The sequence below is a fragment of the Clavelina lepadiformis genome, chromosome 1, assembly GCF_947623445.1.
Source record: "Clavelina lepadiformis chromosome 1, kaClaLepa1.1, whole genome shotgun sequence".
NCBI classification, from domain to species: Eukaryota; Metazoa; Chordata; class Ascidiacea; order Aplousobranchia; family Clavelinidae; genus Clavelina; species Clavelina lepadiformis.
The window spans coordinates 17,820,327-17,842,993 of NC_135240.1; the positions used below are offsets into that span (position 1 = coordinate 17,820,327).

The window sequence follows — 22,667 nt, forward strand, 5'->3', positions numbered from 1 at the left end:
TTTGGAATACATTTTGTTGCAGTAAAAGCATTCTGCATCTACGTTGTTATCACTTTCATCGACTGTGTCCTTCTGCTGCATTGATGACCTGGAAACCTTAGCTTTCTTCATAGAACGTTTTTTCGATGAACTTGTTTTACTACTGTTGCCAGATACCGCGGATTGGCTACGATTCGTTGCAGCCAACTGCTTCTTGTATGGTGAACTGGTTAAAATAGCAGTTGCACCGCTCTTAGAATTTAGACGAACCTGATAACCCAAACTATACGGAGGAACGACAGGGGGGAGAAAGATTCAATTTATTGATGTTTTAAAGTTGTGATTATGTGACCAAACGCGAGTAGAAACCAGTTTATTGCAAAATATTTGCGCTGAAAGCTTCCTTTCGAATGTCATTGAGTCAACTACAAGGAGAATATTGAAAATATGCAATGAGTCGGGCACTTGAAACCACATGTCAGAGAGACTTGTGCAGTGCAACTTGTGCGTTAACATTCTGAACATCTAGCTCGCATTGCATGAATAACATCTCAGTTTTATGATGGATTACCTCGATCGACTGTTAGCCAAATTCTCGCTGGTTTCAACCATAAAATGGTGAGGAAAACATTATGACGACTTTATGCTGTGCATGTAAATTGATGATTTTTGTGTCTTGCTAAAACTCCATTTAAAGCTGACAACACAACGTAACGTTGTAAGTAGAAGAGTCTCCAGTGAGAATGGAACTCACGACCCCTGGTTTACAAGACCAGTGCTCTAACCCCTGAGCTATAGAGGCGGCTACGATACTGTGTGCTGATAATATATTTTTCCAAACTGCAAAAAAACATTAATCAAGTGAAACTGGTCAGGCTTAATCAATATGAGGTCAATAAAACTTCGACTTTGACAAGAGCAATCTAAGAAATGATGAACGTACGGGGCCATGGTTTAGTGGCAAAGCGTCTGTCTAGTAGCAGATCACGCTTTGGTCAGTGGATACGTATAACCTATTTATTATACTGATACGCTGGAGAACACATAAAATAAACTCTTTTCTGGACCAAATGCGATTTTAAAAAGTAGGTCACGCAGCCCATAGTTAAAAAATTAGGCAGGTAGGTTAGGGTAATGTCGCGCACTCGGTTTAGGTGGGTTGAGCATCTTCCGCGATGTTTTCCGTTTTAGGTGGTGATTGCGCGTCCCCACTGGTTCCGACCCTGTTGAAAACCTCGTCGTGGGGGCCCTTATCATTGTCCACAACTCTGTTGAGTGAGTGAGTGAGTGAGTGAGTGAGTGAGTGAGTGAGTGAGTGAGTGAGTGAGTGAGTGAGTGAATGAGTGAGTGAGTGAGTGAGTGAGTGAGTGAGTGACTTATCCCGGATTTGTTGGGGTCAGCGTCATTCACCTCGTCCGACTATGTTTGTTCGTTCTGATCTTCGTCTCGATTGTCTTCAATTTGGAAACAATATAACTATATATAGAGTATTTACAAAATAAAAATATCTAATATAAAACATGTTCAAAAATGATATTGATTAGAAATTAAAACATAGTTTGACTTTTGAAAAGCTCATCCGGAAAATGAAAATGCAGACAAAAACGTTGGAAAATTAGAAAATAACGAAAAGCCTACAACACCCGGTATTCCCAGGCGGTCACCCATCCAAGTACTAACCGGGCCCGACGTTGCTTAACTTCCCAGATCGGACGAGATGGGGGTGTACTCAACGTGGTATGGTCGTAGGCGAAAGTCCCTCGCTAAAACGGCGGTTTTATTCGAGCAGTTAAATACATGCCTACTTTAATGTGCTTTGGCGTCGTATGAGTGCATTAATATAATGGATTCATGAATTGGTTAAAAACGTTTTATAACAGTTTGCTACATTTTAAACAACAATATTTTGCTGACGACAAGCTATATTCCTTGAACAAAAGAGACATTAGAAAATTTCAACCGGATAAAAATGTTTGCCACGTTTGAAATATTATTAAAGAAAGTGTCACGATGTTGGAATAAAAATTCAAGTATTTTGGTTTTTCAAGGTTTGGCTTCGCCTAGAAAAGAGCCTAGTATTGGCCAAGGCTGCGAACTCGAACTTAACATAATTCGATCATTTAAATCAAGCAAATAAGGCTTATGAATTACTTCTGCTGCATTACCAATCCTACAATGAAGAAGACGATTAATCAGCATAGATAAGTCTCTGTGGCGCAATCGGTTAGCGCGTTCGGCTGTTAACCGAAAGGTTGGTGGTTCAAGCCCACCCAGGGACGGGAGATTCTTGAACGTGAAACTTTGAAAACGATACTTGTGGTTTATAAACTTTTTGAAAAGATTAACCTTTCGTTTTCTTCGACCTATCTCGAAAACTTTCACGTGTGAGGCGAACGTGATAACCTTTACACCACCGAAGCAAAACATCGAAAGAACATAGAAATAGCAAGTGAATTTTATTTGAATTCTTTCCATTAAGTCTGATATTTTATTGCGCAAATAAATTTTAAACATGTTCTCGCCCAGGATTGAACTGAGGACCTTTCGCGTGTAAAGCGAACGTGATAACCGCTACACTACGAGAACGGGTTGAGGTAAAGGAAGTTTGTATTATTTTCATTTTCAAAGCGCTGCTTTTACGTGAAGTGGAAATCGATATTTTGAACGTTTCAATTTGGCCAAAGTTGTAATCAAACGATGGTTCCTCCCGGAATCAAATCCTGAAAGTGCTTCGTGTAGAATGGGCATTTCTTTGTATGAAAGCGCTTAATTACTGTTGGAATTAAAACCGAGCTTCAAACTTTTTAGGGACCTCTCATATATCCGCCCATGATTCAGCTGTGGACCTTAAGGCATCACTTCCCAATGGAAAGACGATTTTGAGCCGTCACAACGGCGATTGTTACCGTGTCGCACTCAATGCGTCATATTAAAAAAAGTAAGAAAATTTCCGGTCCAATGCGCATATGACGTCGATGTGGACTAGTTTCTTATTGTTTTGGCGATAGCTGGTTCCAGGTCTAGGCTAAGTTGTAAGTTTTGTGTGGGTTTTAATTTTTGGTATTTTGGAGTAGGCCTATTTGTCCTAAAATTTTAAGCTAAAACGTTGTTGTAAAGTTTAGGCAGTTGTTATAGAAAACTGAGTAGGCCTACAGCACATGGAATCTGTCCAAATTTAGACTGTAGGCAGTCATAACCTAGGAGGTCTCGTTGCAAGCCATAGTTCAGGGTAGGTTTATGATGTAGTTTTGCGATGGTAGCTTCTTGATTTAATGTAGGGGAGGGTGGGGTAAAGCGGACCACCTAAGGCTTAAATCGTTACAATTCACTGATTTCATCAAAACGTTTGACTTGTTTGTTTTGAGAGTTAACTCTAAGGTATTTCGATCATTTTTGAAGTGCCCTTTTATTGATTGCTTGCTTTCTTACATAAATTTTTTTTGATTTAAAAGCACCTCCAATAGTCTACTTTACCCCACATGTGTGGGGTAAAGTGGACCACCGTAAGTTTTGAGTAAACAAGGCAATTTGTTCCACGTCACAATCAATTTCATTACAAATTGTCATGATAATCGAAGTAGTTATGAAAGTAATCGCAGTTCACCATCAATTTTTAAAAATATAATTCACAAATAAAGTTGTCATCTTCTTCATTACACCCAGAGCAGGCTTCGTGCGCCCATCGCATGCATTTGGAGCACTGGATCCACCCATCATTCTCGGACGATTTGGAATACATTTTGTTGCAGTAAAAGCATTCTGCATCTACGTTGTTATCACTTTCATCGACTGTGTCCTTCTGCTGCATTGATGACCTGGAAACCTTAGCTTTCTTCATAGAACGCTTTTTCGATGAACTTGTTTTACTACTGTTGCCAGATACCGCGGATTGGCTACGATTCGTTGCAGCCAACTGCTTCTTGTATGGTGAACTGGTTAAAATAGCAGTTGCACCTCTCTTAGAATTTAGACGAACCTGATAACCCAAACTATACGGAGGAACGACAGGGGGGAGAAAGATTCAATTTATTGATGTTTTAAAGTTGTGATTATGTGACCAAACGCGAGTAGAAACCAGTTTATTGCAAAATATTTGCGCTGAAAGCTTCCTTTCGAATGTCATTGAGTCAACTACAAGGAGAATATTGAAAATATGCAATGAGTCGGGCACTTGAAACCACATGTCAGAGAGACTTGTGCAGTGCAACTTGTGCGTTAACATTCTGAACATCTAGCCTGCATTGCATGAATAACATCTCAGTTTTATGATGGATTACCTCGATCGACTGTTAGCCAAATTCTCGCTGGTTTCAACCATAAAATGGTGAGGAAAACATTATGACGACTTTATGCTGTGCATGTAAATTGATGATTTTTGTGTCTTGCTAAAACTCCATTTAAAGCTGACAACACAACGTAACGTTGTAAGTAGAAGAGTCTCCAGTGAGAATTGAACTCACGACCCCTGGTTTACAAGACCAGTGCTCTAACCCCTGAGCTATAGAGGCGGCTACGATACTGTGTGCTGATAATATATTTTTCCAAACTGCAAAAAAACATTAATCAAGTGAAACTGGTCAGGCTTAATCAATATGAGGTCAATAAAACTTCGACTTTGACAAGAGCAATCTGAGAAGTGATGAACGTACGGGGCCATGGTTTAGTGGCAAAGCGTCTGTCTAGTAGCAGAGCACGCTTTCGTCAGTGGATACGTATAACCTATTTATTATACTGATACGCTGGAGAACACATAAAATAAACTCTTTTCTGGACCAAATGCGATTTTAAAAAGTAGGTCACGCAGCCCATAGTTAAAAAATTAGGCAGGTAGGTTAGGGTAATGTCGCGCACTCGGTTTAGGTGGGTTGAGCATCTTCCGCGATGTTTTCCGTTTTAGGTGGTGATTGCGCGTCCCCACTGGTTCCGACCCTGTTGAAAACCTCGTCGTGGGGGCCCTTGTCATTGTCCACAACTCTGTTGAGTGAGTGAGTGAGTGAGTGAGTGAGTGAGTGAGTGAGTGAGTGAGTGAGTGAGTGAGTGAGTGAGTGAGTGAGTGACTTATCCCGGATTTGTTGGGGTCAGCGTCATTCACCTCGTCCGACTATGTTTGTTCGTTCTGATCTTCGTCTCGATTGTCTTCAATTTGGAAACAATATAACTATATATAGAGTATTTACAAAATAAAAGTATCTAATATAAAACATGTTCAAAAATGATATTGATTAGAAATTAAAACATAGTTTGACTTTTGAAAAGCTCATCCGGAAAATGAAAATGCAGACAAAAACGTTGGAAAATTAGAAAATAACGAAAAGCCTACAACACCCGGTATTCCCAGGCGGTCACCCATCCAAGTACTAACCGGGCCCGACGTTGCTTAACTTCCCAGATCGGACGAGATGGGGTGTACTCAACGTGGTATGGTCGTAGGCGAAAGTCCCTCGCTAAAACGGCGGTTTTATTCGAGCAGTTAAATACATGCCTACTTTAATGTGCTTTGGCGTCGTATGAGTGCATTAATATAATGGATTCATGAATTGGTTAAAAACGTTTTATAACAGTTTGCTACATTTTAAACAACAATATTTTGCTGACGACAAGCTATATTCCTTGAACAAAAGAGACATTAGAAAATTTCAACCGGATAAAAATGTTTGCCACGTTTGAAATATTATTAAAGAAAGTGTCACGATGTTGGAATAAAAATTCAAGTATTTTGGTTTTTCAAGGTTTGGCTTCGCCTAGAAAAGAGCCTAGTATTGGCCAAGGCTGCGAACTCGAACTTAACATAACTCGATCATTTAAATCAAGCAAATAAGGCTTATGAATTACTTCTGCTGCATTACCAATCCTACAATGAAGAAGACGATTAATCAGCATAGATAAGTCTCTGTGGCGCAATCGGTTAGCGCGTTCGGCTGTTAACCGAAAGGTTGGTGGTTCAAGCCCACCCAGGGACGGGAGATTCTTGAACGTGAAACTTTGAAAACGATACTTGTGGTTTATAAACTTTTTGAAAAGATTAACCTTTCGTTTTCTTCGACCTATCTCGAAAACTTTCACGTGTGAGGCGAACGTGATAACCTTTACACCACCGAAGCAAAACATCGAAAGAACATAGAAATAGCAAGTGAATTTTATTTGAATTCTTTCCATTAAGTCTGATATTTTATTGCGCAAATAAATTTTAAGCATGTTCTCGCCCAGGATCGAACTGGGGACCTTTCGCGTGTTAGGCGAACGTGATAACCGCTACACTACGAGAACGGGTTGAGGTAAAGAAAGTTTGTATTATTTTCATTTTCAAAGCGCTACTTTTACGTGAAGTGGAAATCAATATTTTGAACGTTTCAATTTTTCCAAAGCTGTATATCAAGCGTTGGTTCCTCCCGGAATCAAATCGTGAAAGTGCTTCATGTATAACGGACATTTCTTTGTACGAAAGCGCTTCATTACTGTTGGAATTAAAACCGAGCTTCAAACTTTTTAGGGGCCTCTCATATATCCGCCCATGATTCAGCTGTGGACCTTAAGGCATCACTTCCCAATGGAAAGACGATTTTGAGCGGTCACAACGGCGATTGTTACCGTGTCGCACTCAATGCGTCATATTAAAAAAATTAAGAAAATTTCCGGTCCAATGCGCATATGACGTCGATGTGGACTAGTTTCTTATTGTTTTGGCGATAGCTGGTTCCAGGTCTAGGCTAAGTTGTAAGTTTTGTGTGGGTTTTAATTTTTGGTATTTTGGAGTAGGCCTATTTGTCCTAAAATTTTAAGCTAAAACGTTGTTGTAAAGTTTAGGCAGTTGTTATAGAAAACTGAGTAGACCTACAGCACATGGAATCTGTCCAAATTTAGACTGTAGGCAGTCATAACCTAGGTCTCGTTGCAAGCCATAGTTCAGGGTAGGTTTATGATGTAGTTTTGCGATGGTAGCTTCTTGATTTAATGTAGGGGAGGGTGGGGTAAAGCGGACCACCTAAGGCTTAAATCGTTACAATTCACTGATTTCATCAAAACGTTTGACTTGTTTGTTTTGAGAGTTAACTCTAAGGTATTTCGATCATTTTTGAAGTGCCCTTTTATTGATTGCTTGCTTTCTTACATAAATTTTTTTTGATTTAAAAGCACCTCCAATAGTCTACTTTACCCCACATGTGTGGGGTAAAGTGGACCACCGTAAGTTTTGAGTAAACAAGGCAATTTGTTCCACGTCACAATCAATTTCATTACAAATTGTCATGATAATCGAAGTAGTTATGAAAGTAATCGCAGTTCACCATCAATTTTTAAAAATATAATTCACAAATAAAGTTGTCATCTTCTTCATTACACCCAGAGCAGGCTTCGTGCGCCCATCGCATGCATTTGGAGCACTGGATCCACCCATCATTCTCGGACGATTTGGAATACATTTTGTTGCAGTAAAAGCATTCTGCATCTACGTTGTTATCACTTTCATCGACTGTGTCCTTCTGCTGCATTGATGACCTGGAAACCTTAGCTTTCTTCATAGAACGCTTTTTCGATGAACTTGTTTTACTACTGTTGCCAGATACCGCGGATTGGCTACGATTCGTTGCAGCCAACTGCTTCTTGTATGGTGAACTGGTTAAAATAGCAGTTGCACCGCTCTTAGAATTTAGACGAACCTGATAACCCAAACTATACGGAGGAACGACAGGGGGGAGAAAGATTCAATTTATTGATGTTTTAAAGTTGTGATTATGTGACCAAACGCGAGTAGAAACCAGTTTATTGCAAAATATTTGCGCTGAAAGCTTCCTTTCGAATGTCATTGAGTCAACTACAAGGAGAATATTGAAAATATGCAATGAGTCGGGCACTTGAAACCACATGTCAGAGAGACTTGTGCAGTGCAACTTGTGCGTTAACATTCTGAACATCTAGCCTGCATTGCATGAATAACATCTCAGTTTTATGATGGATTACCTCGATCGACTGTTAGCCAAATTCTCGCTGGTTTCAACCATAAAATGGTGAGGAAAACATTATGACGACTTTATGCTGTGCATGTAAATTGATGATTTTTGTGTCTTGCTAAAACTCCATTTAAAGCTGACAACACAACGTAACGTTGTAAGTAGAAGAGTCTCCAGTGAGAATTGAACTCACGACCCCTGGTTTACAAGACCAGTGCTCTAACCCCTGAGCTATAGAGGCGGCTACGATACTGTGTGCTGATAATATATTTTTCCAAACTGCAAAAAAACATTAATCAAGTGAAACTGGTCAGGCTTAATCAATATGAGGTCAATAAAACTTCGACTTTGACAAGAGCAATCTGAGAAGTGATGAACGTACGGGGCCATGGTTTAGTGGCAAAGCGTCTGTCTAGTAGCAGAGCACGCTTTCGTCAGTGGATACGTATAACCTATTTATTATACTGATACGCTGGAGAACACATAAAATAAACTCTTTTCTGGACCAAATGCGATTTTAAAAAGTAGGTCACGCAGCCCATAGTTAAAAAATTAGGCAGGTAGGTTAGGGTAATGTCGCGCACTCGGTTTAGGTGGGTTGAGCATCTTCCGCGATGTTTTCCGTTTTAGGTGGTGATTGCGCGTCCCCACTGGTTCCGACCCTGTTGAAAACCTCGTCGTGGGGGCCCTTGTCATTGTCCACAACTCTGTTGAGTGAGTGAGTGAGTGAGTGAGTGAGTGAGTGAGTGAGTGAGTGAGTGAGTGAGTGAGTGAGTGAGTGAGTGACTTATCCCGGATTTGTTGGGGTCAGCGTCATTCACCTCGTCCGACTATGTTTGTTCGTTCTGATCTTCGTCTCGATTGTCTTCAATTTGGAAACAATATAACTATATATAGAGTATTTACAAAATAAAAGTATCTAATATAAAACATGTTCAAAAATGATATTGATTAGAAATTAAAACATAGTTTGACTTTTGAAAAGCTCATCCGGAAAATGAAAATGCAGACAAAAACGTTGGAAAATTAGAAAATAACGAAAAGCCTACAACACCCGGTATTCCCAGGCGGTCACCCATCCAAGTACTAACCGGGCCCGACGTTGCTTAACTTCCCAGATCGGACGAGATGGGGTGTACTCAACGTGGTATGGTCGTAGGCGAAAGTCCCTCGCTAAAACGGCGGTTTTATTCGAGCAGTTAAATACATGCCTACTTTAATGTGCTTTGGCGTCGTATGAGTGCATTAATATAATGGATTCATGAATTGGTTAAAAACGTTTTATAACAGTTTGCTACATTTTAAACAACAATATTTTGCTGACGACAAGCTATATTCCTTGAACAAAAGAGACATTAGAAAATTTCAACCGGATAAAAATGTTTGCCACGTTTGAAATATTATTAAAGAAAGTGTCACGATGTTGGAATAAAAATTCAAGTATTTTGGTTTTTCAAGGTTTGGCTTCGCCTAGAAAAGAGCCTAGTATTGGCCAAGGCTGCGAACTCGAACTTAACATAACTCGATCATTTAAATCAAGCAAATAAGGCTTATGAATTACTTCTGCTGCATTACCAATCCTACAATGAAGAAGACGATTAATCAGCATAGATAAGTCTCTGTGGCGCAATCGGTTAGCGCGTTCGGCTGTTAACCGAAAGGTTGGTGGTTCAAGCCCACCCAGGGACGGGAGATTCTTGAACGTGAAACTTTGAAAACGATACTTGTGGTTTATAAACTTTTTGAAAAGATTAACCTTTCGTTTTCTTCGACCTATCTCGAAAACTTTCACGTGTGAGGCGAACGTGATAACCTTTACACCACCGAAGCAAAACATCGAAAGAACATAGAAATAGCAAGTGAATTTTATTTGAATTCTTTCCATTAAGTCTGATATTTTATTGCGCAAATAAATTTTAAGCATGTTCTCGCCCAGGATCGAACTGGGGACCTTTCGCGTGTTAGGCGAACGTGATAACCGCTACACTACGAGAACGGGTTGAGGTAAAGAAAGTTTGTATTATTTTCATTTTCAAAGCGCTACTTTTACGTGAAGTGGAAATCAATATTTTGAACGTTTCAATTTTTCCAAAGCTGTATATCAAGCGTTGGTTCCTCCCGGAATCAAATCGTGAAAGTGCTTCATGTATAACGGACATTTCTTTGTACGAAAGCGCTTCATTACTGTTGGAATTAAAACCGAGCTTCAAACTTTTTAGGGGCCTCTCATATATCCGCCCATGATTCAGCTGTGGACCTTAAGGCATCACTTCCCAATGGAAAGACGATTTTGAGCGGTCACAACGGCGATTGTTACCGTGTCGCACTCAATGCGTCATATTAAAAAAATTAAGAAAATTTCCGGTCCAATGCGCATATGACGTCGATGTGGACTAGTTTCTTATTGTTTTGGCGATAGCTGGTTCCAGGTCTAGGCTAAGTTGTAAGTTTTGTGTGGGTTTTAATTTTTGGTATTTTGGAGTAGGCCTATTTGTCCTAAAATTTTAAGCTAAAACGTTGTTGTAAAGTTTAGGCAGTTGTTATAGAAAACTGAGTAGACCTACAGCACATGGAATCTGTCCAAATTTAGACTGTAGGCAGTCATAACCTAGGTCTCGTTGCAAGCCATAGTTCAGGGTAGGTTTATGATGTAGTTTTGCGATGGTAGCTTCTTGATTTAATGTAGGGGAGGGTGGGGTAAAGCGGACCACCTAAGGCTTAAATCGTTACAATTCACTGATTTCATCAAAACGTTTGACTTGTTTGTTTTGAGAGTTAACTCTAAGGTATTTCGATCATTTTTGAAGTGCCCTTTTATTGATTGCTTGGATTCTTACATAAATTTTTTTTGATTTAAAAGCACCTCCAATAGTCTACTTTACCCCACATGTGTGGGGTAAAGTGGACCACCGTAAGTTTTGAGTAAACAAGGCAATTTGTTCCACGTCACAATCAATTTCATTACAAATTGTCATGATAATCGAAGTAGTTATGAAAGTAATCGCAGTTCACCATCAATTTTTAAAAATATAATTCACAAATAAAGTTGTCATCTTCTTCATTACACCCAGAGCAGGCTTCGTGCGCCCATCGCATGCATTTGGAGCACTGGATCCACCCATCATTCTCGGACGATTTGGAATACATTTTGTTGCAGTAAAAGCATTCTGCATCTACGTTGTTATCACTTTCATCGACTGTGTCCTTCTGCTGCATTGATGACCTGGAAACCTTAGCTTTCTTCATAGAACGCTTTTTCGATGAACTTGTTTTACTGCTGTTGCCAGATACCGCGCATTGGCAACGACTCGTTGCAGCCAACTGCTTCTTGTATGGTGAACTGGTTAAAATAGCAGTTGCACCTCTTTTAGACTTTAGACGAACCTGATAACCCAAACTATACGGAGGAACGACAGGGGGGAGAAAGATTCAATTTATTGATGTTTTAAAGTTGTGATTATGTGACCAAACGCGAGTAGAAACCAGTTTATTGCAAAATATTTGCGCTGAAAGCTTCCTTTCGAATGTCATTGAGTCAACTACAAGGAGAATATTGAAAATATGCAATGAGTCGGGCACTTGAAACCACATGTCAGAGAGACTTGTGCAGTGCAACTTGTGCGTTAACATTCTGAACATCTAGCTCGCATTGCATGAATAACATCTCAGTTTTATGATGGATTACCTCGATCGACTGTTAGCCAAATTCTCGCTGGTTTCAACCATAAAATGGTGAGGAAAACATTATGACGACTTTATGCTGTGCATGTAAATTGATGATTTTTGTGTCTTGCTAAAACTCCATTTAAAGCTGACAACACAACGTAACGTTGTAAGTAGAAGAGTCTCCAGTGAGAATTGAACTCACGACCCCTGGTTTACAAGACCAGTGCTCTAACCCCTGAGCTATAGAGGCGGCTACGATACTGTGTGCTGATAATATATTTTTCCAAACTGCAAAAAAACATTAATCAAGTGAAACTGGTCAGGCTTAATCAATATGAGGTCAATAAAACTTCGACTTTGACAAGAGCAATCTGAGAAGTGATGAACGTACGGGGCCATGGTTTAGTGGCAAAGCGTCTGTCTAGTAGCAGAGCACGCTTTCGTCAGTGGATACGTATAACCTATTTATTATACTGATACGCTGGAGAACACATAAAATAAACTCTTTTCTGGACCAAATGCGATTTTAAAAAGTAGGTCACGCAGCCCATAGTTAAAAAATTAGGCAGGTAGGTTAGGGTAATGTCGCGCACTCGGTTTAGGTGGGTTGAGCATCTTCCGCGATGTTTTCCGTTTTAGGTGGTGATTGCGCGTCCCCACTGGTTCCGACCCTGTTGAAAACCTCGTCGTGGGGGCACTTGTCATTGTCCACAACTCTGTTGAGTGAGTGAGTGAGTGAGTGAGTGAGTGAGTGAGTGAGTGAGTGAGTGAGTGAGTGAGTGAGTGACTTATCCCGGATTTGTTGGGGTCAGCGTCATTCACCTCGTCCGACTATGTTTGTTCGTTCTGATCTTCGTCTCGATTGTCTTCAATTTGGAAACAATATAAATATATATAGAGTATTTACAAAATAAAAATATCTAATATAAAACATGTTCAAAAATGATATTGATTAGAAATTAAAACATAGTTTGACTTTTGAAAAGCTCATCCGGAAAATGAAAATGCAGACAAAAACGTTGGAAAATTAGAAAATAACGAAAAGCCTACAACACCCGGTATTCCCAGGCGGTCACCCATCCAAGTACTAACCGGGCCCGACGTTGCTTAACTTCCCAGATCGGACGAGATGGGGTGTACTCAACGTGGTATGGTCGTAGGCGAAAGTCCCTCGCTAAAACGGCGATTTTATTCGAGCAGTTGAATACATGCCTACTTTAATGTGCTTTGGCGTCGTATGAGTGCATTAATATAATGGATTCATGAATTGGTTAAAAACGTTTTATAACAGTTTGCTACATTTTAAACAACAATATTTTGCTGACGACAAGCTATATTCCTTGAACAAAAGAGACATTAGAAAATTTCAACGAGATAAAAATGTTTGCCACGTTTGAAATATTATTAAAGAAAGTGTCACGATGTTGGAATAAAAATTTAGGTATTTTGGTTTTTCAAGGTTTGGCTTCGCCTAGAAGAGAGCCTAGTATTGGCCAAGGCTGCGAACTCGAACTTAACATAACTCGATCATTTAAATCAAGCAAATAAGGCTTATGAATTACTTCTGCTGCATTACCAATCCTACAATGAAGAAGACGATTAATCAGCATAGATAAGTCTCTGTGGCGCAATCGGTTAGCGCGTTCGGCTGTTAACCGAAAGGTTGGTGGTTCAAGCCCACCCAGGGACGGGAGATTCTTGAACGTGAAACTTTGAAAACGATACTTGTGGTTTATAAGCTTTGTGAAAAGATTAACCTTTCGTTTTCTTCGACCTATCTCGAAAACTTTCACGTGTGAGGCGAACGTGATAACCTTTACACCACCGAAGCAAAACATCGAAAGAACATAGAAATAGCAATTGAATTTTATTTGAATTCTTTCCATTAAGTCTGATATTTTATTGCGCAAATAAATTTTAAGCATGTTCTCGCCCAGGATCGAACTGGGGACCTTTCGCGTGTTAGGCGAACGTGATAACCGCTACACTACGAGAACGGGTTGAGGTAAAGAAAGTTTGTATTATTTTCATTTTCAAAGCGCTACTTTTACGTGAAGTGGAAATCAATATTTTGAACGTTTCAATTTTTCCAAAGCTGTATATCAAGCGTTGGTTCCTCCCGGAATCAAATCGTGAAAGTGCTTCATGTATAACGGACATTTCTTTGTACGAAAGCGCTTCATTACTGTTGGAATTAAAACCGAGCTTCAAACTTTTTAGGGGCCTCTCATATATCCGCCCATGATTCAGCTGTGGACCTTAAGGCATCACTTCCCAATGGAAAGACGATTTTGAGCGGTCACAACGGCGATTGTTACCGTGTCGCACTCAATGCGTCATATTAAAAAAATTAAGAAAATTTCCGGTCCAATGCGCATATGACGTCGATGTGGACTAGTTTCTTATTGTTTTGGCGATAGCTGGTTCCAGGTCTAGGCTAAGTTGTAAGTTTTGTGTGGGTTTTAATTTTTGGTATTTTGGAGTAGGCCTATTTGTCCTAAAATTTTAAGCTAAAACGTTGTTGTAAAGTTTAGGCAGTTGTTATAGAAAACTGAGTAGACCTACAGCACATGGAATCTGTCCAAATTTAGACTGTAGGCAGTCATAACCTAGGTCTCGTTGCAAGCCATAGTTCAGGGTAGGTTTATGATGTAGTTTTGCGATGGTAGCTTCTTGATTTAATGTAGGGGAGGGTGGGGTAAAGCGGACCACCTAAGGCTTAAATCGTTACAATTCACTGATTTCATCAAAACGTTTGACTTGTTTGTTTTGAGAGTTAACTCTAAGGTATTTCGATCATTTTTGAAGTGCCCTTTTATTGATTGCTTGGATTCTTACATAAATTTTTTTTGATTTAAAAGCACCTCCAATAGTCTACTTTACCCCACATGTGTGGGGTAAAGTGGACCACCGTAAGTTTTGAGTAAACAAGGCAATTTGTTCCACGTCACAATCAATTTCATTACAAATTGTCATGATAATCGAAGTAGTTATGAAAGTAATCGCAGTTCACCATCAATTTTTAAAAATATAATTCACAAATAAAGTTGTCATCTTCTTCATTACACCCAGAGCAGGCTTCGTGCGCCCATCGCATGCATTTGGAGCACTGGATCCACCCATCATTCTCGGACGATTTGGAATACATTTTGTTGCAGTAAAAGCATTCTGCATCTACGTTGTTATCACTTTCATCGACTGTGTCCTTCTGCTGCATTGATGACCTGGAAACCTTAGCTTTCTTCATAGAACGCTTTTTCGATGAACTTGTTTTACTGCTGTTGCCAGATACCGCGCATTGGCTACGATTCGTTGCAGCCAACTGCTTCTTGTATGGTGAACTGGTTAAAATAGCAGTTGCACCTCTCTTAGACTTTAGACGAACCTGATAACCCAAACTATACGGAGGAACGACAGGGGGAAGAAAGATTCAATTTATTGATGTTTTAAAGTTGTGATTATGTGACCAAACGCGAGTAGAAACCAGTTTATTGCAAAATATTTGCGCTGAAAGCTTCCTTTCGAATGTCATTGAGTCAACTACAAGGAGAATATTGAAAATAAGCAATGAGTCGGGCACTTGAAACCACATGTCAGAGAGACTTGTGCAGTGCAACTTGTGCGTTAACATTCTGAACATCTAGCTCGCATTGCATGAATAACATCTCAGTTTTATGATGGATTACCTCGATCGACTGTTAGCCAAATTCTCGCTGGTTTCAACCACAAAATGGTGAGGAAAACATTATGACGACTTTATGCTGTGCATGTAAATTGATGATTTTTGTGTCTTGCTAAAACTCCATTTAAAGCTGACAACACAACGTAACGTTGTAAGTAGAAGAGTCTCCAGTGAGAATGGAACTCACGACCCATGGTTTACAAGACCAGTGCTCTAACCCCTGAGCTATAGAGGCGGCTACGATACTGTGTGCTGATAATATATTTTTCCAAACTGCAAAAAAACATTAATCAAGTGAAACTGGTCAGGCTTAATCAATATGAGGTCAATAAAACTTCGACTTTGACAAGAGCAATCTGAGAAGTGATGAACGTACGGGGCCATGGTTTAGTGGCAAAGCGTCTGTCTAGTAGCAGAGCACGCTTTCGTCAGTGGATACGTATAACCTATTTATTATACTGATACGCTGGAGAACACATAAAATAAACTCTTTTCTGGACCAAATGCGATTTTAAAAAGTAGGTCACGCAGCCCATAGTTAAAAAATTAGGCAGGTAGGTTAGGGTAATGTCGCGCACTCGGTTTAGGTGGGTTGAGCATCTTCCGCGATGTTTTTCGTTTTAGGTGGTGATTGCGCGTCCCCACTGGTTCCGACCCTGTTGAAAACCTCGTCGTGGGGGCCCTTGTCATTGTCCACAACTCCGTTGAGTGAGTGAGTGAGTGAGTGAGTGAGTGAGTGAGTGACTTATCCCGGATTTGTTGGGGTCAGCGTCATTCACCTCGTCCAACTATGTTTGTTCGTTCTGATCTTCGTCTCGATTGTCTTCAATTTGGAAACAATATAAATATATATATAGAGTATTTACAAAATAAAAATATCTAATATAAAACATGTTCAAAAATGATATTGATTAGAAATTAAAACATAGTTTGACTTTAGAAAAGCTCATCCGGAAAATGAAAATGCAGACAAAAACGTTGGAAAATTAGAAAATAACGAAAAGCCTACAACACCCGGTATTCCCAGGCGGTCACCCATCCAAGTACTAACCGGGCCCGACGTTGCTTAACTTCCCAGATCGGACGAGATGGGGTGTACTCAACGTGGTATGGTCGTAGGCGAAAGTCCTTCGCTAAAACGGCGGTTTTATTCGAGCAGTTGAATACATGCCTACTTTAATGTGCTTTTAATTGGCGTCGTATGAGTGCATTAATATAATGGATTCATGAATTGGTTAAAAACGTTTTATAACAGTTTGCTACATTTTAAACAACAATATTTTGCTGACGACAAGCTATATTCCTTGAACAAAAGAGACATTAGAAAATTTCAACCGGATAAAAATGTTTGCCACGTTTCAAATATTATTAAAGAAAGTGTCACGATGTTGGAATAAAAATTCAAGTATTTTGGTTTTTCAAGGTTTGGCTTCGCCTAGAAAAGAGCCTAGTATTGGCCAAGGCTGCGAACTCGAACTTAACATAACTCGATCATTTAAATCAAGCAAATAAGGCTTATGAATTACTTCTGCTGCATTACCAATCCTACAATGAAGAAGACGATTAATCAGCATAGATAAGTCTCTGTGGCGCAATCGGTTAGCGCGTTCGGCTGTTAACCGAAAGGTTGGTGGTTCAAGCCCACCCAGGGACGGGAGATTCTTGAACGTGAAACTTTGAAAACGATACTTGTGGTTTATAAACGTTTTGAAAAGATTAACCTTTCGTTTTCTTCGACCTATCTCGAAAACTTTCACGTGTGAGGCGAACGTGATAACCTTTACACCACCGAAGCAAAACATCGAAAGAACATAGAAATAGCAATTGAATTTTATTTGAATTCTTTCCATTAAGTCTGATATTTTATTGCGCAAATACATTTTAAGCATGTTCTCGCCCAGGATCGAACTGGGGACCTTTCGCGTGTTAGGCGAACGTGATAACCGCTACACTACGAGAACGGGTTGAGGCAAAGAAAGTTTGTATTATTTTCATTTTCAAAGCGCTACTTTTACGTGAAGTGGAAATCAATATTTTGAACGTTTCAATTTTTCCAAAGCTGTATATCAAGCGTTGGTTCCTCCCGGAATCAAATCGTGAAAGTGCTTCATGTATAACGGACATTTCTTTGTACGAAAGCGCTTCATTACTGTTGGAATTAAAACCGAGCTTCAAACTTTTTAGGGGCCTCTCATATATCCGCCCATGATTCAGCTGTGGACCTTAAGGCATCACTTCCCAATGGAAAGACGATTTTGAGCGGTCACAACGGCGATTGTTACCGTGTCGCACTCAATGCGTCATATTAAAAAAATTAAGAAAATTTCCGGTCCAATGCGCATATGACGTCGATGTGGACTAGTTTCTTATTGTTTTGGCGATAGCTGGTTCCAGGTCTAGGCTAAGTTGTAAGTTTTGTGTGGGTTTTAATTTTTGGTATTTTGGAGTAGGCCTATATGTCCTAAAATTTTAAGCTAAAACGTTGTTGTAAAGTTTAGGCAGTTGTTATAGAAAACTGAGTAGGCCTACAGCACATGGAATCTGTCCAAATTTAGACTGTAGGCAGTCATAACCTAGGTCTCGTTGCAAGCCATAGTTCAGGGTAGGTTTATGATGTAGTTTTGCGATGGTAGCTTCTTGATTTAATGTAGGGGAGGGTGGGGTAAAGCGGACCACCTAAGGCTTAAATCGTTACAATTCACTGATTTCATCAAAACGTTTGACTTGTTTGTTTTGAGAGTTAACTCTAAGGTATTTCGATCATTTTTGAAGTGCCCTTTTATTGATTGCTTGGATTCTTACATAAATTTTTTTTGATTTAAAAGCACCTCCAATAGTCTACTTTACCCCACATGTGTGGGGTAAAGTGGACCACCGTAAGTTTTGAGTAAACAAGGCAATTTGTTCCACGTCACAATCAATTTCATAACAAATTGTCATGATAATCGAAGTAGTTATGAAAGTAATCGCAGTTCACCATCAATTTTAAAAAATATAATTCACAAATAAAGTTGTCATCTTCTTCATTACACCCAGAGCAGGCTTCGTGCGCCCATCGCATGCATTTGGAGCACTGGATCCACCCATCATTCTCGGACGATTTGGAATACATTTTGTTGCAGTAAAAGCATTCTGCATCTACGTTGTTATCACTTTCATCGACTGTGTCCTTCTGCTGCATTGATGACCTGGAAACCTTAGCTTTCTTCATAGAACGCTTTTTCGATGAACTTGTTTTACTGCTGTTGCCAGATACCGCGCATTGGCTACGATTCGTTGCAGCCAACTGCTTCTTGTATGGTGAACTGGTTAAAATAGCAGTTGCACCTCTCTTAGACTTTAGACGAACCTGATAACCCAAACTATACGGAGGAACGACAGGGGGAAGAAAGATTCAATTTATTGATGTTTTAAAGTTGTGATTATGTGACCAAACGCGAGTAGAAACCAGTTTATTGCAAAATATTTGCGCTGAAAGCTTCCTTTCGAATGTCATTGAGTCAACTACAAGGAGAATATTGAAAATAAGCAATGAGTCGGGCACTTGAAACCACATGTCAGAGAGACTTGTGCAGTGCAACTTGTGCGTTAACATTCTGAACATCTAGCTCGCATTGCATGAATAACATCTCAGTTTTATGATGGATTACCTCGATCGACTGTTAGCCAAAATCTCGCTGGTTTCAAACACAAAATGGTGAGGAAAACATTATGACGACTTTATGCTGTGCATGTAAATTGATGTTTTTTGTGTCTTGCTAAAATTCCATTTCAAGCTGACAACACAACGTAACGTTGTAAGTAGAAGAGCCTCCAGTGAGAATTGAACTCACGACCCCTGGTTTACAAGACCAGTGCTCTAACCCCTGAGCTATAGAGGCGGCTACGATACTGTGTGCTGATAATATATTTTTGCAAACTGCAAAAAAACATTAATCAAGTGAAACTGGTCAGGCTTAATCAATATGAGGTCAATAAAACTTCGACTTTGACAAGAGCAATCTAAGAAATGATGAACGTACGGGGCCATGGTTTAGTGGCAAAGCGTCTGTCTAGTAGCAGATCACGCTTTGGTCAGTGGATACGTATAACCTATTTATTATACTGATACGCTGGAGAACACATAAAATAAACTCTTTTCTGGACCAAATGCGATTTTAAAAAGTAGGTCACGCAGCCCATAGTTAAAAAATTAGGCAGGTAGGTTAGGGTAATGTCGCGCACTCGGTTTAGGTGGGTTGAGCATCTTCCGCGATGTTTTTCGTTTTAGGTGGTGATTGCGCGTCCCCACTGGTTCCGACCCTGTTGAAAACCTCGTCGTGGGGGCCCTTGTCATTGTCCACAACTCTGTTGAGTGAGTGAGTGAGTGAGTGAGTGAGTGAGTGAGTGAGTGAGTGAGTGAGTGAGTGAGTGAGTGAGTGACTTATCCCGGATTTGTTGGGGTCAGCGTCATTCACCTCGTCCAACTATGTTTGTTCGTTCTGATCTTCGTCTCGATTGTCTTCAATTTGGAAACAATATAAATATATATAGAGTATTTACAAAATAAAAATATCTAATATAAAACATGTTCAAAAATGATATTGATTAGAAATTAAAACATAGTTTGACTTTTGAAAAGCTCATCCGGAAAATGAAAATGCAGACAAAAACGTTGGAAAATTAGAAAATAACGAAAAGCCTACAACACCCGGTATTCCCAGGCGGTCACCCATCCAAGTACTAACCGGGCCCGACGTTGCTTAACTTCCCAGATCGGACGAGATGGGGTGTACTCAACGTGGTATGGTCGTAGCCGAAAGTCCCTCGCTAAAACGGCGGTTTTATTCGAGCAGTTGAATACATGCCTACTTTAATGTGCTTTTAATTGGCGTCGTATGAGTGCATTAATATAATGGATTCATGAATTGGTTAAAAACGTTTTATAACAGTTTGCTACATTTTAAACAACAATATTTTGCTGACGACAAGCTATATTCCTTGAACAAAAGAGACATTAGAAAATTTCAACCGGATAAAAATGTTTGCCACGTTTCAAATATTATTAAAGAAAGTGTCACGATGTTGGAATAAAAATTCAAGTATTTTGGTTTTTCAAGGTTTGGCTTCGCCTAGAAAAGAGCCTAGTATTGGCCAAGGCTGCGAACTCGAACTTAACATAACTCGATCATTTAAATCAAGCAAATAAGGCTTATGAATTACTTCTGCTGCATTACCAATCCTACAATGAAGAAGACGATTAATCAGCATAGATAAGTCTCTGTGGCGCAATCGGTTAGCGCGTTCGGCTGTTAACCGAAAGGTTGGTGGTTCAAGCCCACCCAGGGACGGGAGATTCTTGAACGTGAAACTTTGAAAACGATACTTGTGGTTTATAAACGTTTTGAAAAGATTAACCTTTCGTTTTCTTCGACCTATCTCGAAAACTTTCACGTGTGAGGCGAACGTGATAACCTTTACACCACCGAAGCAAAACATCGAAAGAACATAGAAATAGCAATTGAATTTTATTTGAATTCTTTCCATTAAGTCTGATATTTTATTGCGCAAATAAATTTTAAGCATGTTCTCGCCCAGGATCGAACTGGGGACCTTTCGCGTGTTAGGCGAACGTGATAACCGCTACACTACGAGAACGGGTTGAGGCAAAGAAAGTTTGTATTATTTTCATTTTCAAAGCGCTACTTTTACGTGAAGTGGAAATCAATATTTTGAACGTTTCAATTTTTCCAAAGCTGTATATCAAGCGTTGGTTCCTCCCGGAATCAAATCGTGAAAGTGCTTCATGTATAACGGACATTTCTTTGTACGAAAGCGCTTCATTACTGTTGGAATTAAAACCGAGCTTCAAACTTTTTAGGGGCCTCTCATATATCCGCCCATGATTCAGCTGTGGACCTTAAGGCATCACTTCCCAATGGAAAGACGATTTTGAGCGGTCACAACGGCGATTGTTACCGTGTCGCACTCAATGCGTCATATTAAAAAAATTAAGAAAATTTCCGGTCCAATGCGCATATGACGTCGATGTGGACTAGTTTCTTATTGTTTTGGCGATAGCTGGTTCCAGGTCTAGGCTAAGTTGTAAGTTTTGTGTGGGTTTTAATTTTTGGTATTTTGGAGTAGGCCTATTTGTCCTAAAATTTTAAGCTAAAACGTTGTTGTAAAGTTTAGGCAGTTGTTATAGAAAACTGAGTAGACCTACAGCACATGGAATCTGTCCAAATTTAGACTGTAGGCAGTCATAACCTAGGTCTCGTTGCAAGCCATAGTTCAGGGTAGGTTTATGATGTAGTTTTGCGATGGTAGCTTCTTGATTTAATGTAGGGGAGGGTGGGGTAAAGCGGACCACCTAAGGCTTAAATCGTTACAATTCACTGATTTCATCAAAACGTTTGACTTGTTTGTTTTGAGAGTTAACTCTAAGGTATTTCGATCATTTTTGAAGTGCCCTTTTATTGATTGCTTGGATTCTTACATAAATTTTTTTTGATTTAAAAGCACCTCCAATAGTCTACTTTACCCCACATGTGTGGGGTAAAGTGGACCACCGTAAGTTTTGAGTAAACAAGGCAATTTGTTCCACGTCACAATCAATTTCATTACAAATTGTCATGATAATCGAAGTAGTTATGAAAGTAATCGCAGTTCACCATCAATTTTTAAAAATATAATTCACAAATAAAGTTGTCATCTTCTTCATTACACCCAGAGCAGGCTTCGTGCGCCCATCGCATGCATTTGGAGCACTGGATCCACCCATCATTCTCGGACGATTTGGAATACATTTTGTTGCAGTAAAAGCATTCTGCATCTACGTTGTTATCACTTTCATCGACTGTGTCCTTCTGCTGCATTGATGACCTGGAAACCTTAGCTTTCTTCATAGAACGCTTTTTCGATGAACTTGTTTTACTGCTGTTGCCAGATACCGCGCATTGGCAACGACTCGTTGCAGCCAACTGCTTCTTGTATGGTGAACTGGTTAAAATAGCAGTTGCACCTCTTTTCGACTTTAGACGAACCTGATAACCCAAACTATACGGAGGAACGACAGGGGGGAGAAAGATTCAATTTATTGATGTTTTAAAGTTGTGATTATGTGACCAAACGCGAGTAGAAACCAGTTTATTGCAAAATATTTGCGCTGAAAGCTTCCTTTCGAATGTCATTGAGTCAACTACAAGGAGAATATTGAAAATATGCAATGAGTCGGGCACTTGAAACCACATGTCAGAGAGACTTGTGCAGTGCAACTTGTGCGTTAACATTCTGAACATCTAGCTCGCATTGCATGAATAACATCTCAGTTTTATGATGGATTACCTCGATCGACTGTTAGCCAAATTCTCGCTGGTTTCAACCATAAAATGGTGAGGAAAACATTATGACGA

The 22,667-nt window shown here is 39.7% G+C and overlaps 23 non-coding genes across 23 annotated transcripts; 6 read left to right on the forward strand and 17 right to left on the reverse strand.

The window, feature by feature from the left end:
• Nucleotides 1-708: 708 nt before the first annotated feature.
• On the reverse strand, nucleotides 709-781 carry Trnat-ugu (transfer RNA threonine (anticodon UGU)). Its single transcript has one exon. It is a non-coding gene; the product is annotated as a tRNA-Thr (tRNA).
• Nucleotides 782-1,610: 829 nt separating this feature from the next.
• Nucleotides 1,611-1,730, reverse strand: LOC143444361 (5S ribosomal RNA). The gene has a single exon (XR_013113713.1). It is a non-coding gene; the product is annotated as a 5S ribosomal RNA (ribosomal RNA).
• A 454-nt stretch (nucleotides 1,731-2,184) lies between these two features.
• Nucleotides 2,185-2,258, forward strand: Trnan-guu (transfer RNA asparagine (anticodon GUU)). Its single transcript has one exon. It is a non-coding gene; the product is annotated as a tRNA-Asn (tRNA).
• A 234-nt stretch (nucleotides 2,259-2,492) lies between these two features.
• Trnav-uac (transfer RNA valine (anticodon UAC)) lies at nucleotides 2,493-2,565 on the reverse strand. The gene has a single exon. It is a non-coding gene; the product is annotated as a tRNA-Val (tRNA).
• A 1,849-nt stretch (nucleotides 2,566-4,414) lies between these two features.
• On the reverse strand, nucleotides 4,415-4,487 carry Trnat-ugu (transfer RNA threonine (anticodon UGU)). Its single transcript has one exon. It is a non-coding gene; the product is annotated as a tRNA-Thr (tRNA).
• An 805-nt stretch (nucleotides 4,488-5,292) lies between these two features.
• On the reverse strand, nucleotides 5,293-5,411 carry LOC143444397 (5S ribosomal RNA). Its single transcript, XR_013113748.1, has one exon. It is a non-coding gene; the product is annotated as a 5S ribosomal RNA (ribosomal RNA).
• A 454-nt stretch (nucleotides 5,412-5,865) lies between these two features.
• On the forward strand, nucleotides 5,866-5,939 carry Trnan-guu (transfer RNA asparagine (anticodon GUU)). The gene has a single exon. It is a non-coding gene; the product is annotated as a tRNA-Asn (tRNA).
• Nucleotides 5,940-6,173: 234 nt separating this feature from the next.
• On the reverse strand, nucleotides 6,174-6,246 carry Trnav-aac (transfer RNA valine (anticodon AAC)). The gene has a single exon. It is a non-coding gene; the product is annotated as a tRNA-Val (tRNA).
• A 1,847-nt stretch (nucleotides 6,247-8,093) lies between these two features.
• On the reverse strand, nucleotides 8,094-8,166 carry Trnat-ugu (transfer RNA threonine (anticodon UGU)). The gene has a single exon. It is a non-coding gene; the product is annotated as a tRNA-Thr (tRNA).
• Nucleotides 8,167-8,967: 801 nt separating this feature from the next.
• Nucleotides 8,968-9,086, reverse strand: LOC143444398 (5S ribosomal RNA). Its single transcript, XR_013113749.1, has one exon. It is a non-coding gene; the product is annotated as a 5S ribosomal RNA (ribosomal RNA).
• Nucleotides 9,087-9,540: 454 nt separating this feature from the next.
• Trnan-guu (transfer RNA asparagine (anticodon GUU)) lies at nucleotides 9,541-9,614 on the forward strand. The gene has a single exon. It is a non-coding gene; the product is annotated as a tRNA-Asn (tRNA).
• A 234-nt stretch (nucleotides 9,615-9,848) lies between these two features.
• On the reverse strand, nucleotides 9,849-9,921 carry Trnav-aac (transfer RNA valine (anticodon AAC)). The gene has a single exon. It is a non-coding gene; the product is annotated as a tRNA-Val (tRNA).
• Nucleotides 9,922-11,768: 1,847 nt separating this feature from the next.
• On the reverse strand, nucleotides 11,769-11,841 carry Trnat-ugu (transfer RNA threonine (anticodon UGU)). The gene has a single exon. It is a non-coding gene; the product is annotated as a tRNA-Thr (tRNA).
• A 793-nt stretch (nucleotides 11,842-12,634) lies between these two features.
• Nucleotides 12,635-12,753, reverse strand: LOC143444399 (5S ribosomal RNA). The gene has a single exon (XR_013113750.1). It is a non-coding gene; the product is annotated as a 5S ribosomal RNA (ribosomal RNA).
• A 454-nt stretch (nucleotides 12,754-13,207) lies between these two features.
• Trnan-guu (transfer RNA asparagine (anticodon GUU)) lies at nucleotides 13,208-13,281 on the forward strand. The gene has a single exon. It is a non-coding gene; the product is annotated as a tRNA-Asn (tRNA).
• Nucleotides 13,282-13,515: 234 nt separating this feature from the next.
• Trnav-aac (transfer RNA valine (anticodon AAC)) lies at nucleotides 13,516-13,588 on the reverse strand. Its single transcript has one exon. It is a non-coding gene; the product is annotated as a tRNA-Val (tRNA).
• Nucleotides 13,589-16,275: 2,687 nt separating this feature from the next.
• On the reverse strand, nucleotides 16,276-16,394 carry LOC143444400 (5S ribosomal RNA). Its single transcript, XR_013113751.1, has one exon. It is a non-coding gene; the product is annotated as a 5S ribosomal RNA (ribosomal RNA).
• A 459-nt stretch (nucleotides 16,395-16,853) lies between these two features.
• On the forward strand, nucleotides 16,854-16,927 carry Trnan-guu (transfer RNA asparagine (anticodon GUU)). The gene has a single exon. It is a non-coding gene; the product is annotated as a tRNA-Asn (tRNA).
• Nucleotides 16,928-17,161: 234 nt separating this feature from the next.
• On the reverse strand, nucleotides 17,162-17,234 carry Trnav-aac (transfer RNA valine (anticodon AAC)). The gene has a single exon. It is a non-coding gene; the product is annotated as a tRNA-Val (tRNA).
• A 1,847-nt stretch (nucleotides 17,235-19,081) lies between these two features.
• Trnat-ugu (transfer RNA threonine (anticodon UGU)) lies at nucleotides 19,082-19,154 on the reverse strand. The gene has a single exon. It is a non-coding gene; the product is annotated as a tRNA-Thr (tRNA).
• A 797-nt stretch (nucleotides 19,155-19,951) lies between these two features.
• LOC143444420 (5S ribosomal RNA) lies at nucleotides 19,952-20,070 on the reverse strand. Its single transcript, XR_013113771.1, has one exon. It is a non-coding gene; the product is annotated as a 5S ribosomal RNA (ribosomal RNA).
• Nucleotides 20,071-20,529: 459 nt separating this feature from the next.
• Nucleotides 20,530-20,603, forward strand: Trnan-guu (transfer RNA asparagine (anticodon GUU)). The gene has a single exon. It is a non-coding gene; the product is annotated as a tRNA-Asn (tRNA).
• A 234-nt stretch (nucleotides 20,604-20,837) lies between these two features.
• Nucleotides 20,838-20,910, reverse strand: Trnav-aac (transfer RNA valine (anticodon AAC)). Its single transcript has one exon. It is a non-coding gene; the product is annotated as a tRNA-Val (tRNA).
• Between the last annotated feature and the right edge of the window lie 1,757 nt (nucleotides 20,911-22,667).